Raw genomic sequence first — 17,784 nt, 5'->3', positions numbered from 1 at the left:
TCAATCTTGCATGATTAATTAAGCCTCCATGAAAATCCAAAAAGACTGGGTTGTGGGAGACCTTTTGGGTTGGTGAACATGTGGAGGTTCAGGGAAAGTGGTGCACTCAGAGGGTTTTTCTCCATACCTTGCCATACATTATCTGGTAGTTCCTGAGTTATATCCTTTGATTAAAAAAAAGTGGTAATCTGGAGAATACATGGTTCTAGCAAATAATAGAACTCAAGGAGGGTGTTGTGGGAAACTCCTACCTATAGCCAGTCAGTCTAAAGCATAGTTGATATCTGGGCTTGTGACTAATGTCTGAGGTGTGGGGGAGGACCGTCAACCCAACCCAAAGGCTGAACCCAACTTTTAACCTGTCAATTCTGTTTCTGCTCTGGGTATATCAGCTAAATGGTGTCTGAATTGAGTTGAGTTGAATTGACTTGAATTGTAGGACACCTAGCTGGCACTTGGAGCAGTAGTTGGTGGTACTGGGGTGGGGGGACTCCTTTCCCTGTGGTTAAATTGCATGTAGAACCCAAAAGCATGGCTTTTAAAATTTATAGGCACCTGAAAAATTAGTTGACTACTTTCTTTTTTTTTAATGAGAATGTAAACAAAGAGAAGTTGTGATTTCTATAATCATCATGAAATTACTGGTTACACTAAGGCTGAATGTATGTCATTCTGAATCCTGCAAGAATCCTGACACCCAAACCCAATCCATTGCAAGCGAACCTGCCACTGAAATAGATCAACAAAAACAAACAAAACAGACCAAGCAAGAACAACAACAAGAAAACTGAGGCTTCCTTTATAATTTGAATGCATAACATTAGAAACTCTGTAGTAGTGTTTATTTAGAAATTCACATAATTAGTGATTGATCTCTACACTGCATATATAAAAACCCTTGGATCCAAATTCAGGAGACCTGGTATCAAGTTCAAACTCCAATCATTATTGGCTACAGGATTTCAGATAATTTACTCAATATTTCTTTCTACTTTTTCATCAGTAAAAGGAGGATGAGATTTGTGACCATCAGCCAAGGTCATTTTGAATGGAAAGCATGACTGCTTAAAAAGATCTCTAACTCTAAAGAGATAGGCCAAAATTAGTGATCATTTTTCTTTCATCTTAAATACTACATAGCTCAGCTCATAATTGGATCTATAAACATAATCCATCTTTCATCCTGACCCAGGTTTATGTTTTTCTAATGATCTACCTATTTTTCATGAAAAAAAAACAATTAAAAAATACCCAAATAAAAAGTAGATTTTTGATAGACTTCTAAGTATATCAAACCTTGAATTTTTGTAATTTTTTTCATTCTTTTAAACAATGCATCATAATTTTTCTTTCTTTTTTTTTTGGCTGTGCTCATAGCATGTGGAAGTTCCTGGGTTAGGGCCAGGGATCAGGCTCACACTACAGAAGTGACATAAGCATCCGCAATGTGATAGTACTGGATCATCAACCCTCTGTGCCTCAGGAGAATTCCTTTCTTTCTTTCTTAGAGTGACCTCATAGCAATTCTTTTCTGCCAGGCTAGCACTTTTTTTTCAACACAACATTGGAACGTAGAATGCAGCCTGTCCTATGAAATAGATTTTGCTAATCTGATTTTTTAAGTTATTACTAGGCAATTTTTGAAGTAAAGCAAATACTTAAAATTACCCATCAAAAATGATCTTTGTGATTTTACTTGGGAACATTGACATTTTATTGTAGAAATTATTTGAGCAGGAGTTCCTGTCATGGCATAGTGGAAACAAATCCAACTAGGAACCATGAGGTTGCCAGTTCAATTCCTGACCTTGCTCAGTGGGCTAAGGATCTGGTGTTACCGTGAGCTGTGGTGTTGGATGCAGATGCAGCTCAGATCCTGCATTGCTGTGGCTGTGGCATAGGCCGGAAGCTGTAGCTCCAATTAGACTCCTGGTCTGGAACCTCCATATGCCACGGTGTGGCCCAAAAAGCAAAAAAAAAAAATATATATATATATATATATATATATATATATATATATATATATATATACATATTTAAGCATATTAAATTCACTTGTAAAGCATTTATAAAGGTGGAGGAAAATCAAAATCCATTGTTTTCTACCTCATTTCTCTAAATTTAAAAAATGCATTTCTTCCTTTACACTTAATAAATAAACAACAATCAGCAACATGTAGTTATACACAAAAATCCCCATTAAGTCAAAGGAATATTTTAATACATTTTCTTGTCTTACCCTACACTGGAAGAAAAATTATATTTCTAGCTCATTTTAGAGTTAAGATCAGAGGTAACATTATTAGAACTGTTCCTGGAGTTCCTGTTGTGGCACAACGGAATCGAATCCGACTAGGAACCATGAGGTTGCAGGTTCGATCCCTGGCCTTGCTCAGGGGGTTAAGGATCCGGCATTGCCGTGGCTGTGGCATAGGCCGGCAGCTGTACCTCCAATTAGACCCCTAGCCTGGGAACCTCCATATGCTGCGGGTGTGGCCCTAAAAAGCAAAAAAAAAAAAAAAAAAAAAAAAAAAAAGAACTGTTCCTACATTGATCTGTTTGTATTAAGCAATAGCTGTCATGATACAAATTAAAAGGAGAGTTAGAAAATAGACATTTTTTTAAAAATTGAGTTGGTAAGATGGTTTATTTATGGCAGTGGCTTAGGCAAGTAAAAAATTATTTCATAACCTGTCAGCAAATTCTTAGACAAAGGACAATTACAGGAATGTCAGCGGAGGCTCAAAATGATGCTAAGTTGGAGAGTAAAATCAGCATGGAATTACAAGAGTGCCAAAATAGTACATAAAGAAAACTCTCTAGAACTATTAGATCATTGTCTCTTAGACTCAGTGGAGGCCTGTAAATACAGGTATCACTACACTTTGTGACAAAAAAGCAAATTATAGAGAAGAAAAAAAAAACACCTTGATGCTTCTGATTTAGGAATCACTTTGAAACCTGGTGTTTTATGTTGGAATTTATTATATAGCTTGGATAATCTCTGTTAACTCATGTGACCAGTATTTATCTTTGAATTTGTACCAGGATTATATATATATATATATATACAACTAGGGTGAAAGAGGAGAAGGAGAAAATCTTGCAAAGAGACTGGGGAAAAACATTCCAGGTACCAAAGCCCTGAGGTGGAAACTGTGTATCAAGTTAGCATTTAGTCAATAGTGTGACACTTAAAGAATAAATGAATATTCATCCTTTGTCTATATGATATTATTGTGTTGATAATTATGTGTACAGTTAACACATTTATTTCTAAGTGTGGATTTTTTAGTTACTGGTGGAAGTTTCAAATATCAGGAATCAATGGTTGGAATAAATGGTTTTCAGTTTTTCACTTTCTATATGTAGAGCTCACATATTTTTCTAGTTCAGCTGATACTCTAGTTTCATTTGCATTTATGCCCTCAACACTTAATGGCAAAAGCACATAATCATTTATAAAATATTACAAAATAGGTAATGGTTGATCTTTCATTTAATCAATAAAGTTGTTAACTTGGATTAATGGGGTTAAAATGTGATGACTTATCTTGTTCTTAACTGACTGTCCTTACTCACAGTATAGCAGTAAACCAGAAACCAGTACTTTTGAGTGTAGTAATATATATGATTGCTTCTGTCTAACTACACTTGATTGATACAGATGTTAGTTCTAATTTAATCCAAATTCTCTGTGGATATTAGTAATTAACACACTAACTATTGTCTGGGGTTGTGTGAAATTTTTATAATGGAAAAATGATTTTTTATAACTGTAGGGTTAAACTTTTATTTTCCTCAAAATAAGAATGACAGACATAATCTGAGAGTAAATTTCAGGTATATAGATTCTAAAAGAATACAAGTAAAAGCAAAACAACTCAACTAGAATCTTCACTTATCTTAATATATAAAACTTTCTGCAAAAATGTGCTATAATTCAATGACTTTGCTGCTCATCCCTGCCCATATATCTGTGAAATTTCTGTGCACTTCATTGATTTTAAATTTCTCATATTGCATCTCTGTGCCTGGCTTCCCAATGCTACTTCCAAAACCTCTATATTCCATTGTACCTTAAAAAATTTAGGTCATGGGAGTTCCCTGGTGGCTCAGCAAGTTAAGGATCCAGTATTGTCACTGCTGTGGCTCAGGTCACTGCTGTGGTGCAGATTTGATCCCTAGCCCAGGAACTTCTGCATTTCAGGGGCATGGCCAAAAAGAGAATTTAGGTTTGCACTCTATCACCTTATGTCATTAGAGTTAATCACCTAGTATCTCTTCATGTGTCAGACATTTTTAGATACCCAAGTTGGCTTCTCATTCTATGACTATAAATCTTGACTAGATGTCTAATTCTCAATTTATGGTTTGATAATTTTTAGTGATGTCGATATTCAAGAAGATGAAAATTCCCAAACTCACAGCTTCTTGGTGATTCCATTCATCTTCAATGTCTAAAAGGCCAACTATATGAAGATAACTTCCAAAATTATATGTTAAGTTCCTCCTTTTTTTCTTTTACTCTGGAATCAGAAAACCAAATATATTTTCAGTAGGAAATACAAGAAGACTTTCCTGTATTTACTGATGCATGTTAATTCATCAGTGGATACCTTTTTTCCCCCTTTCCCTAGCATATCCATTTCTTGATTTTCCCTTTGCCACTCTATCCTCTAACCTGGATTATTTCAAAAGACTTGAATCTGATCTCCTTGCACCCAGTCTTGCTTCTCTCCAGTCTAGATTTCACATTGATATCATAGTAAACTTTAAATTTGATTTAATTTTTATTTTTTAAATTACTCAATGAATTTTATTACATTTGTAGTTGTACAATGATCATCACAACCCAATTTTACAGCGTTTCCATCCCAAACCCCCAGCCCATCCCCCACCTGTCTCCTTTGGAAACCGTAAGTTTTTCAAAGTCTGTGAGTCAGTATCTATTCTACAAAGAAGTTCATTGTGCCTTTTTTTTAGATTCTACATGTAAGTGATAGCATGTGATGGTGTCTCACTGTCTAACTTCACTTAGCATGATAATTTCTAGGTCCATCTATGTTGCTATAAATGCTATTATTTTTTCCTTTTAATGGATGATAATATTCCATTGTGTAGTATTCCATTGTGTGTATATACCACATCTTCTTTATCCACTCCTCTGTTGATGGACATTTAGGTTTCTTCCATGTCTTGGCTGTTGTATATAGTGCTGCAATGAATATTGGAGTACATGTATCTTTTTGAGTCATGGTTTTATCCGGATAGATGCCCAAGAGTGGGATTGCTGGATCAAACAGTAATTCTGTGTTTAGTTTTCTGAGGAATATCCATACTGTTTTCCACAGTGGTATACAATAAACTTCATTTTTGACACGTACAGTTTGATGAGATGAGATTGTTTACATCTGTGAAAGTATCAGCACCATCGAGATTCAGGACATATTATCTCCTCCAAGAGTTCCCTTACCCCCTTTGAAGTTTTTTTCCCCTTCTTCTTTTCCCCCTTCCCCCCTCAGACAACTACTTATTTGCTTTCTACTACTCTCACCTAGTTCGAAATTTTTAGAGATTTATTAGATGGAGTTAATAAAAATTAGTACTCTCTTTTCCCCTTTTCTTTATGAATGAAATACTAACAATTATTTGTTCTAAATGTCCTCTGGAATACTTCTTTAATACCATTACATACCTATTGACATGCTGTGTTTTCACTTTTACTTAGTTCAAAATACTAATTTTTTTATTTTTTATTTTTTTGCTTTTTAGGGCAGCACCTGGGGCATATGGAAGTTCCCAGACTAGGGGTTGAATTGGAGCTTCAGCTTCTGGTCTACACCATAGCCACAGCAGTGTAGGATCTGAGCTGCATCTGTGATGTATGATGACATAGCTTGCAGCAACGCCAGATCCTTAACCCATTGAGTGAGGTCAGGGATTGAACTCACATCCTCATGGATACTAGTCAGGTTCATAACATGCTGAGCCACATCAGGATCTTCTGTTTTATTCTTTGATAGGTATTACTTTTAAGACTGTGCCATTTAGTTTTAAAATATTTAGGGGATTTTCCATGTATCTTTCTGCTATTGATTTCTATTTGAATTATACTGTACTCAAAGATCATGCTTTTTAATGACCTGAATACTTTTATACTTATTGAGACTTGTTTTATTACTCACAATATAGTATATCTTGATAAATGTTTTGGTACATTTGAAAGTAATGTGTATTCTACTGTTTATTGGAGCCAGTGTTGAAAATATTAATTAGATCAAGCTTTTTGATAGAGAAATTCAAGTGTTCTTTATTCCTGTTGATTTTCTGTCTATTCATTCTGTCAGTTACTGAGAGAAGGTGTTGACATATCTGATTATTGTGAATTGTTTAGAGTCAATTTGTCTACTTCTGCTGGAGGGACTGTCACATCTTACTTTATGGATTTTAAAACTCTGTTATTAGATTCACATGTGTTCAGGATTATCAAGTTCTTGTGAAGAACAAACCCTTTTATCACTAGGAAATGACTTTTTATTTATCTTTGATAATATTCTTGGCTCTGAAATTGACTTTGATGTTGTTATATTCAGTCTAGTCTTCTTCGACTACTATTGCCATAACATGCAGTGAGTGTCTCATTTTAATTTTAACCTATGGATATCTTTCTATTTAAAATGTGTTTCTTCCAAGCAGCATCTAGTTGGCTATTGCTTTTTATCCAATCTGACAGTCTCTGCCTTTTAATTGGTGGGTTTAGGCCATTACATGTCATATGATTATTCACATGATTATGTTCAATCTATCATCTTGCTCTATATTTCCTATTTTTCCCAACTAATCCTTCTTCCCATTTTCCACTTTTCTACCTATCAGTATTATGCTGACTGCTCAAGAAAGACCATGTGTAGTTCTCTAAAATATTCTATCTTTAGCTTTCTCCTCTGTGTTTGCAGTGCTAACTTCAGGTTCTCAGCTCAGAGGAGTCTACCTGTTTCTGCCTTATTTCTTCCTTTCTGTGCTGCAGCTTGGAAATCCCCTCAAGACAGTGAGAGGGATAATATTAGGGCTTACCTTAATTGTTTCCCATTTTTCAAAGGTTGCTGTCTTTCATTGGTTGATATCCAGCCTATTGAATACTGCTGTTTCCCATACATTTTTTTCTTCTTTTTTCTGGTTCATTCAGGTGAGAGGTAAAATCTGTTTTCTAATCCTCCCTATTGGCTGGAAGTGGAAACTGACTCAATAATTTTGCAATTTAACATAACTTTTACTCATTCCTGTCCACACTCTTCCACTATTTTTTTTTACCCAAATTATTTTTGGAAAGAGTAGAAAACATAAAAATAAAAAAGATCAGGTAATACGTGCAACATTAAAATTAAGGCAATGATCTAGTTTTAAAACTGATCTAGTTTTAAACTCTAGTATGATCTCCATTCCACACTGCCAGTCTTTCACCCAAAATCCAAAAGTGTTTCTAGCTTAAAGTCTGTTTCGTACTTTTACATATGATTTTTTTGATATAAGTATATCTATTGTTTAGTAGTTATGATCATGGCCTTTAGAATTTTAATCCTGGCTTGAGATATCATGGAAGGTATTTAATCTTTCTAAGCTCTCTTCCCACAACATTCAAACAGTGATATAAATTGTGCTTACTTCCTAAGGTTGTGTGAAGTTCAGGTGAGTAAATTGCAATATACAAAATGAGGAAAAATAGCATTACTCATAAAATCACTTTAAAATCATTTCAATGACATTTAGAGACAAATGTATTAATTTTTATGATGTTTTACATCTGTTTATATTCTAAAACTATGTAAGAGTTCTAAAATAACTATCTAGTCAGTTGAAAGTTCCATCTATCCTAGTGGCACCAGAACTCATTTTTTGGCAAGAGTTATCCACCCATCTATCCTTGATAATTGCTCTGTATGAGGCAATGCCCTTCAAGACAGCCAAGCTCAGTTCACCCCCTTCAAAAGCATATTTTTGGCCAATTTCCCTCAGTTCCTATGACTGTAGGTTGCTGATCACAGGAGGCTTTCAAATAAGAAACAAATTTTCTTCCTTCTTGGTCCATTACATATAAAATTGTGATGTTAGAATGCTTTTTTGGAACCACTTGGATTAGCCCAAATGATGATGGCTTGAAGTTCTCCTGGAATTTTTCATCCATCATCTGCTCCAGCATGTAATAATGATCCATAATGTTGTCCTCACTCAAGGCACAAAGACGTTATTAATGAGCATTTTCCTTAATGGAGTGGGTCCTATGAGAGTAAAAGCAGACTCATTATTCCTTGGCAAATCTACCTTAATACATAGTTTTGTGGATTTATAAAGAATAAGAATATCTTAACACAGAAACACATGCAATTAGGTTTGTCACTATAAACAGAACAACATAACAAAGACTCAGCATATCCATGGATCTTCAATTGTGGGTAAACGTTCACTCGATGTGTCGAATGAATAAGGTCAAATGATTTTTAATAAAAATATTGAAGAGCATTGCTTGAAGTTGACCGCAGTGATCATTTAAAGTTTTATTATGTTTTTAGTGAGGATCAATTGGAAATCTTGTGATCAAGTAAGAATAGTAAATAATAAATACCAACACAATGAATTTAGAAATTTAATACCCTGCTGCAAATAGATTATCAAGTTTTTATTTCTGAAAGAGGAAAGTTTGTTAGATACTTAAAGAGAGAATAGCTCCTGTCAAATGTTTACATTTTATGTATGTATGTATGTAGAAGGATGATAGATGAATGATAGACAGATAATAGAAAAACAGCTGTGTATGCATCTGTGTATCTCCTATACTCCCTGTTAGCAATAACGCAAGTCTATAAAAATAGCAAGCAGGATGGAACCCAGGGCTTGTCAGGGATGCAGCAAAATATGAGCAGATAGTAATTGTCAATCAAATGATTTAAATCCCCATCCTTAATCATCACAACAACCCCACACAGAATGCTCAGGTCAAGAACCCATATGTACCATTCTTTTTTTTTTTTTTTTTTTTTTTTTTGTCTTTTTGCCATTTCTTGGGCCACTCCCATGGCATATGAAGATTCCCAGTCTAGGGGTCAAATTGGAGCTGTACCTGCTGGCCTATGCCAGAGCCACAGCAACACAGGATCCGAGCTGTGTCTTCTACCTACACCACAGCTCACGGCAACGCCAGATCCTTAACCCACTGAGCAAGGCCAGGGATTGAACCCGCAACCTCATGGTTCCTAGTCAAATTTGTTAACCACTGAACCATGACAGGAACTCCAAGATCCCATATGTACCATTCTTAAACAAAAACAAGAAACAGTAAGAACTAAGTTGATTCCCATTGTAAATATTTGTAAATTTATTTGGTAGCAAATCATGCTTGAAACTGTGATGCTGTTATGTTATTTATAGTCTTTTTGTCATCCAACCAACTGAGAATAACCACTTGTTTCCCTGCATAGATTAAAATATATCTGGTCCCTAGGGCTTGAGGTCATGGAATTGTGGGGCTGCTCTTGGATTCCCCCTATGTCAGTGTCACTATAGTACATTTAGTGACAGAGTATGACTATAGACCAACATATAAGTGGCTTATTCTTTCTGCTTAAACAATGTCATAGAGGCAAGTTGATTAACAGCAGCAGAGAAGTCTCACTTTAATGCAAATAAATGAGTCAGGTCTTTGGGATTGTCTCTTGATGAACCAGAGGAAAACTCACCTCTTTTTAGTTGTATATTTATGACAAGAGTGTTTCTGTTCTGTTTCATCTCCCTTCCTGCTGAAGAGAATGAAGTTTGCTAAGTACTCTCAGACATCACAGAAAAGTCGAGCAGATATGGTGTTCGGCTGAGCTGGCTTTCCCTGAAGCATCTGGTTTGCTTTCCACAGCAGATGCTCTCGATTATATAACTGAACTTGGTTTTTATTAGGCAAACCTGGTTTTGAGGATGTTTAGAGCATGTTCAATTACAGCAAGTGTGTATAACATATTTTGACAGATTTTTGGAAGTAAAATTTAATAATGCTTCATTTTATTTTTCCTAATTATTTTTCCTTTTTAATCATTTCCCAAGTTCAATATATTTTCGTCGTGTTGAATAATATGTATTTTTGTAAGCTGGCTTAAATTTTTTGGAAAGGAATAGGACATATTTTAAAAATGCTTCAATGCAATTTGTGTCATGCTTTTTCATTTGGCATTATAAGAAGAATCTCCTATTATTGGAATTCTTCATAAACATTGTCTTGTTTCAATGACCATATAAGGTGATATCCCTCCATTATTGAATTTATCATCTGCTACTAGTTTATTTAGCTTATTTCCAATTCACTTAAAATAATTATATGATTATTGTCATTATGTATAAAGCTTAGAATATACTTCTCATTAGACACATTGATATTAGAAAAAGAGAATAGGAGATATTGAAAAGCAATAAAGAGTAAAATTTAGTATCAGACCAATGTGTTTATTTTCAGAATTAAAATATACTCAAAAGACAAAATATTAGACTAAAATATATATCATATCTGGGAGCACATGCTCGTTGGAGGTGAGGGTAGATGCAGTTGGGCTAAAGGAATAGTTTTACAAGCTCAGGCATGAAGCTAGTTCAGGGAGAGACAAATCATATTGTTCCTTTCCTGGGGGAGAAAATTGTTGAAATAAAACATGCCCATCATTAATTTTTAAAGGAATTCTATTTTATTTTACTTAAAAAAATTTTTGAGTATAGTTGACCTACAGTGTACAGCAAAATGAATCCATTACATATATACACAATATACATATCCATTCTTTTTCCCCACATAGCTTATTACAAACTATTGAGTAAACTTCCCTGTGCCATTTGTAGAAATATGGATGACTTAGCAACGATCCTACTGAGTGGAGTAAGTCGGAGAGAAAAAGCAAATGTCCATATCACCTGCATGTGGAATCTAATAAAAGTAATACAAAATAACTTATTTATAAAGCAATTTTAGACATCTCACTTTAAATATAGTGGTCAGACAAATTCAATCTATGTCTTTATACCTTTATTCAAGAAGAAGTAAACTCATTGCCAAATATTAAGTTAGTCATTATTTTGCATGCTAAATTATTCATTTGGTTTTGGAGAACTCTAGAAATCATGAATGCTTATTGTTAAATACTTCCAATATGGTTGAAGTATCAAATAATCAAATAAAAAAGTAAAACATCTCTTTCAGTCCTACAGCATTTTTCTGGGATATTTATGTTTGTACCAAAAGAGGATAATTCATACTTCTTTTCTCTTTATAAATTCTGAATAATTCAGTCCTCTACTTCTCCCTAGATATACCTCATAACTCATTTTTAAAAATGAATGTAAGACCCTAAAATGCTTCATGTTTGCAAAACTGCTCTACCTGCCTCCTACTCATATTTCTTGCTCTCAACCCTCTTACAAGGAAAATTGTGTTTCCAGTTCCTGTCAAAGTCCAGCCTAACTTCTTTTCAAAAATTTTCCCTAATTCTCCTACCCTCTAAACCTCTTAAGGGATTCTCTGCTGAAATAATCTTCATCTGGAATGCTCAGTTCCTCCAATCTTTCTAGATCATTATAACATGAAAACAAAAGGAATACCTCTCCTTTTAAAAATTCCAACAAAAAAGGTGGGTATCCAGAGTTCCCATCATGGCTCAGTGGTTAGCGAATCTGACTAGGAACCATGAGGTTGCAGGTTCGATCCCTGGCCTCACTCAGTGGGTTAAGGATCCAGCATTGCTGTGAGCTGTGGTGGGTGTAGGTCACAGATTTGGATCTAGCATGGCTGTGGCTGTGGCATAGGATGGTGGCTATAGCTCTGATTAGACTTCTAGCCTTGGAACCTCCATATGCTGTGGGAGCCACCCTAGAAAAGGCGAAAAGACAAAAAAGAAAAAAAAATTGAAGGTAGTTATCCAAACCTTGAATATACCTCTGTTCATATTTATCAGTCTATTATTCACAGTGAGCATTTTAAGAAGTATTTTCTATATATATTGACTACTTCCTCACCACCTGTTCTCCAGTCAAGATGCTCCAATTGTATTTCCACACCAACTTTCCCCTGGAACTGCTCTGGTGAAATCAGAGTGAGGTCACATTACTCAATACTGATCTTGGCATTGAACAGTTTCCTTCTTGAAATGCTAATTTCCCTCACTTCCAGTTATGACATGATTTTCTTCTTTGCCATCCACTTTCCCTTTGTTGACATATTCACCTCTCCTTTACCTTTAATGCTGAATCTGCAGAGCTGGATTCTGGTCTCCCTTACCGTATTTTTTAATATGCTATTTTTGGATGATCTCCTCTAGCCTCATAAACATTAAATATTTTCTATGGGGTGAAAACTCCTAAACCACAGACACATGAATACAGGTATCTCAAAGGTAGTATGCTCTCTGGACATAGTAATATAAACTTAATGAGATATCTTGCATTCTCCTTGTAACCTGTTCCTCATCAAAGTGTATCTTCTAGTAATCTATGTTTTAATAAATGGTACTACCCTCATTCTGTTACTAAATCACCAAACTCAGAAGCATCCATAATTATTTCCATTTTGTTAATTCACACATCCATTCCATTAGTAAGTCCTATCACATTTCTAAAATAAAACATGATTTTGCCCTACTGTCTCCGTACTCTCCACATTCTCTCCATTTCTCTCCAGTGCCACATGGACTCCCTGCTTCCCTGTGTCCCAGTCATACATTTCCCTTTGAAGGCCAGGGTGTTTAGTCACATAACACAAATGGATCATGAAATTCTCCTGCTAAAACCCTTCTCCACTGTTGGTGGGAACGTAAATTAGTACAACCACTATGGAAAACAGTAGGGAGGTTCCTTAGGAAACTCAATATAAAACTACCATAGGATTCAGCAATCCCATTCATGGACATTTATTCAGACAAAACTATAATTCAAAAAGATACATGTACCTGTATGTTCATAGCATCAATATTCACAATGGCCAATTCATGGAAACAACCTAAGTGTCCATCAACATATGAATGGATTAAGAAAATGTGGTATATATATGCAATGGAACACTATTCATCCATTAAATAAGAACCAAATAATGCCATTTGCAGAAACATGGATGCAAGTGGAGATTCTCATAGTAAGTGAAATAAATCAGAAAAAAACCCACAAATACTATATGATATAACTTGTATGTGGAATCTAAACTATGGTATAGGTGAACCTATTTGTGAAACAGAAACATACTCACAGACATAGAAAACACACTTGTAGTTTCCAAGGAGGAAGGGGGAGGGAGTGAGATGGGCTTGGAGTTTGGGGTTAGTAAACACAAACTATTACATTTAGAATGGATAAGCAATGAGGTCCTACTCTGCAGCACTAGGAACCATATCCAATCTCTTGGGATAGACCACGATGGAAGTATGAGAAAAAGAGTGTGTGTGTGTGTGTGTGTGTGTGTGTGTATGTGTGTGTGTGTGTGTGCATGTATATATATGTGTGTGTGTGTGTGTGTGTGTGTGTGTATGACTGGGTCATTTTGCTGTACAGTAGAAATTGGCACTACACATATCAACTATGTTTTAATAATGAAAACAAATAAATAAATAAATAAATTCTCCTGCTGAAATATCCTCACTGACTTTTCATTGTACTTGAAGAATAATACACACTCCTTTTCATAGTCATCTAGACACCACCTACATGGACACACCTCCTACTCAAATACATGCCCAGATTCTTTTGTTCTTCCCCCAGAACTTCACACAGCTGTGTCTGTGTTATCATTTAGCCCTCAACTCAAATGTCATCTGAGCAGGGTAAGAATTGTCACAGAAGTTTTAAGCCTAAGAGTGAATGAAGGGATAAAGTTGGACGTGCATAAGTTGGACCATTTCTTTCTTTGTCTTAAGGGGAATCTTTAAGACATTTGCCCAAAAACAACATGAAAAGCAGAAGAGTCCAGGAGCATGGGCATGTCTTATTTGGCATGTCTTATGTCTCCCCTTGGGCTCCAATACCACTGAATTTAATGTCAATCTTTGTTAGCCACATACACACATACCATCATTTTTCTTGCAGGCTGAATATATTTGCATACATTTTGGGCATGTTACTAGTAATGCAACTCAACTGAATTCAAGTCATCCTTCTCTCTCATCCCCAAATCTGCCTCAGCCTTTGAGATCTGGTGTAGCTCATTCTGTCTTACATGGGATGTGGGCTATGAGGTGGAGCCTAGACACCCCAGCTTGAATTCTCCACCTGCCATCTTCCATCATTCACATCAGTCTCAGTCTCTTGGTCACATTTATCGCTCTTTGAACATAGATCATATATTCATTTGCTTACTCACCACTCTTTCCTTCACACAAATATTGAGTTCTGTTAAAACAGACATGTTTACACAGAGTTTCTTTATCTCTCTTTCTTTCTCCCCTTCATTCTTTCTCTTTTCTCTTTCCTTCCTTCCATCCTTTCTTTCTTTTTTCCACACCCACAACATGTGGAAGTTCCTGGCCCAGGAACTGAAATCTGATCACAGCTGTGTCCTGTGCTCACTGAGTCTGGGCCAGGGATTGAATCTGTGCCACCACAGCAACCAGAGCTTCTGCAGTCAAATTCTTAACCCACCGTGCCACTGTGGGAAGTACTATAGTTTCTTTTATATTCATACTTTATAGGTTACAGTTACTGCAACAAAGTAGGTATTCATTCAACATGTTTTACTGAAGGAATAAATATAGTTAAATTCATATTTCCTTCCAGAAGGCTTTCCATTGTTATTCTTGGTTAATACATAAAAATAAAATAGTAAAGAAGTTCCTGTTGTGGCTCAGTAGTTAACAGATCTGACTAGGAACCACAAGGTTGCGGGTTCAATCCCTGGCCTTGCTCAGTGGGTGAAGGATCCAGCATTGCTGAGAGCTGTGGTGTAGGTCACAGATGCGGCTCAAATTCTGCATTGCTGTGGCTCTGGTATAGGCCAGCAGCTACAGCTCCAATTAGACCCTTCACCTGGGAACCTCCATGTGCCATGGGAGCAGCCCTAGAAAAGGCAAATAGACAAAGAATAAAAATAAAAATAAAATAAAATTGTTAAAACTACACAATATGATAATTACTTGTGCATGTTCCTTGCATTTTCCCTCATATTTTCACAATTTTACACACCTGCATTCATTATACTGATTGATGTCCTTATCATAAAACGAGTCTCTATGGAGGAATAAATTTGGTACTAGTTATTATAATTGGAAACTATAATTGGATCATAAAAATTATCACTTATGTAGGGAGATACATTTGGACAACATACCCTTAAACCAAAGTAATAAGAGGATCGGGGAAGTAAATAAATAAAGTAAATGTGCCATTAGCATAGAATATGTATAATTTGTGTAGAATAATACATGTCATTGGGTAACTAGAAACAAAAAAGAACACTTCTAATTATAACTCAAGAATCAGGAGTTCCTGTTGTGGCTCCGTGGGTTAAGAACCCAACTAGTATCCATGAGGATGTGGGTTTGACTCCTACCCTCCCTCAGTGGATTAAAGAACCAGTATTGGCACAAGCTGTGGTCACAGATATGGCTCAGATCTAGCATTTCTGTGGCTGTGGCATAGCTGGCAGCTGCAGCTCTGATTCGACCCCTCTTCTGGGAACTTCCATAGCCACAGGTGCATCCCTAAAAATGAAAAAAAAAAAAAAAAAGAATTGAGCACAGATCCATATTTTAATCTATTAATTAATTCAAATGTAGGAACATTTAAAAAAATTTACTATAGATCTTTTATCAATCCACATAGATTTCCACCTGATTGTGACAGTACCACAGAGAAAGAAAGCAACAGTTCTAAACCATGCTCACCAAACACCTTAGAGTTAAATATTATCCCATTTTTTTTTTTTTAATCGAGAAGCTAAATGATCTCAAAGCAACAGATCTGGTAAAAGAGAGTCAGAATACGACCTCAGGCCCATCTTCTCACTTCCCTTCAGGTTCTCAAACAAGGCCTATGGCATTACTCAATTAGCTACATTTCAATAGTGCATCTAGAGTAATAAGACAATGGCTGCTTTGAGTTAACATGTAATTAGCACTTTTATTTTCCTAATATTATATCTAATCTTCCTTTTTGAAGGCAATTTCCTGGCTCTGTTCATACTTTGCTATTTTTCCAAAGATATTTAGAATTTAGTTCAGATCCTTAGAAGACGTTTTATGAAATAGTTTGCTTAAGATGGAACATGCTGTATCAGCAGGCAGGGTAACACAGAAAATATTTTTTAAGTTTGTAGGTAAGTTTTATATTCTGATCAGTTATTCACCAGGACTTTTGGTGTTCTAGCAGCTTATAGTTTTATAGGAATAATAACTTACAACTTAATGTGACATTCAAAACCACATTCTGGAATAGATTAACGGCTATCATCAGTCAGGTATTCACTGGAAGCCATTTCTCTTATCTAGTGAGCTCTTCTGTATCTTTCCCAAAACATAAAATATGATTTTGTCATGAGAGATGCTTATAGGGCTAGCCATTCAGTGGTATTTCACAAATAAAATGAACTTCTTTCTTTCTTGTTCACTGATACTGAATATAGTAATTTCTAATGAACTATCCACAACATATAAACCTGTAATAAATTTCATGTTTCAAGACACAAATCAACTTAAGAGGCTCAAAAAAAAAAATTTTTTTTAAATTGGACATTCATACAATTGCGCTCTGAAAACTTAAGGCGTATTATTTCTTAAAACTGTCTACCTAGATTGCATTTGTAATTTTTAAATACTTCATTTAAATTTAATACACATAGAAAAAGTGCATGACTCATGAATGGACAGTAAATAAACTTCTACTCAATGAATATAATCATGTAAACACCACCAGGTCAAGAAATGGAATATTCCCAGAAACTTAGAAGAAACCTTCATGCCCCTTTCAAATTATGAGCTTCTCACTTATTCTCAGAAGTAACCATTGTCCTGACTTTTAAACCCTCATAATACTTCCATTTTTGACATTTATATAAAATATGCCTTCTTTTTTGCATGTTTTTGCTCCAGTTGATGTTTTTGAAATTTAAACTTTTTCTTGTGCATAACTGTAATATTTTGCTTTATTAATATAATCCCATTCATGTATTTACACCAGCATTAATGAGTATTTTTACTTTGACACATATTTCTCTGTAGGTCATAGAAAAATTTAAAGTATAAGGACATAAAAATATTGCATTTGACAAATGATAGAAATTAGACATAATTTTCATTAAATTTTATATTAATACCCTTGTTTCTTTAATATATACAAATGTTGAATCTAAAGAACTCTTAAAAATATTGCATGCTTTCTGCTTTCTTCTTGAATGTGTAGAATGCTTAGAATATATTATGAATATCATCTATTGTTTCAAAACAGTCTTTGTTATGACTTAAATGTGTTTTGTGTTCTATGCCATACATGTTCTAAAAGATAAAATGATGTATAGGGAGAAAGTACTGTATTTTAATGCTTTTTAAAATAAACAATTTACTTTAGAATAGTTTTAAATTTACATAAAAATTGGGACAATATTACAGAGAGTTCCCATATGCTCCACACCCAATTTTCCCATTAACATCTTACACTAGTATGTTACATTCCTCCCAGTCAACGAGTCAATATTGATACAGTATTATTAATTAAAATCCATACCCCTCTTTCCCTAATTTTCATTCAATGCATTTTTCTGTTCCAGCTTGCCACATTGCATCT

This window comes from Sus scrofa, unplaced genomic scaffold (assembly GCF_000003025.6).
Source record: "Sus scrofa isolate TJ Tabasco breed Duroc unplaced genomic scaffold, Sscrofa11.1 Contig981, whole genome shotgun sequence".
Lineage (NCBI taxonomy): Eukaryota > Metazoa > Chordata > Mammalia > Artiodactyla > Suidae > Sus > Sus scrofa.
This window is presented reverse-complemented; position numbering follows the sequence as displayed.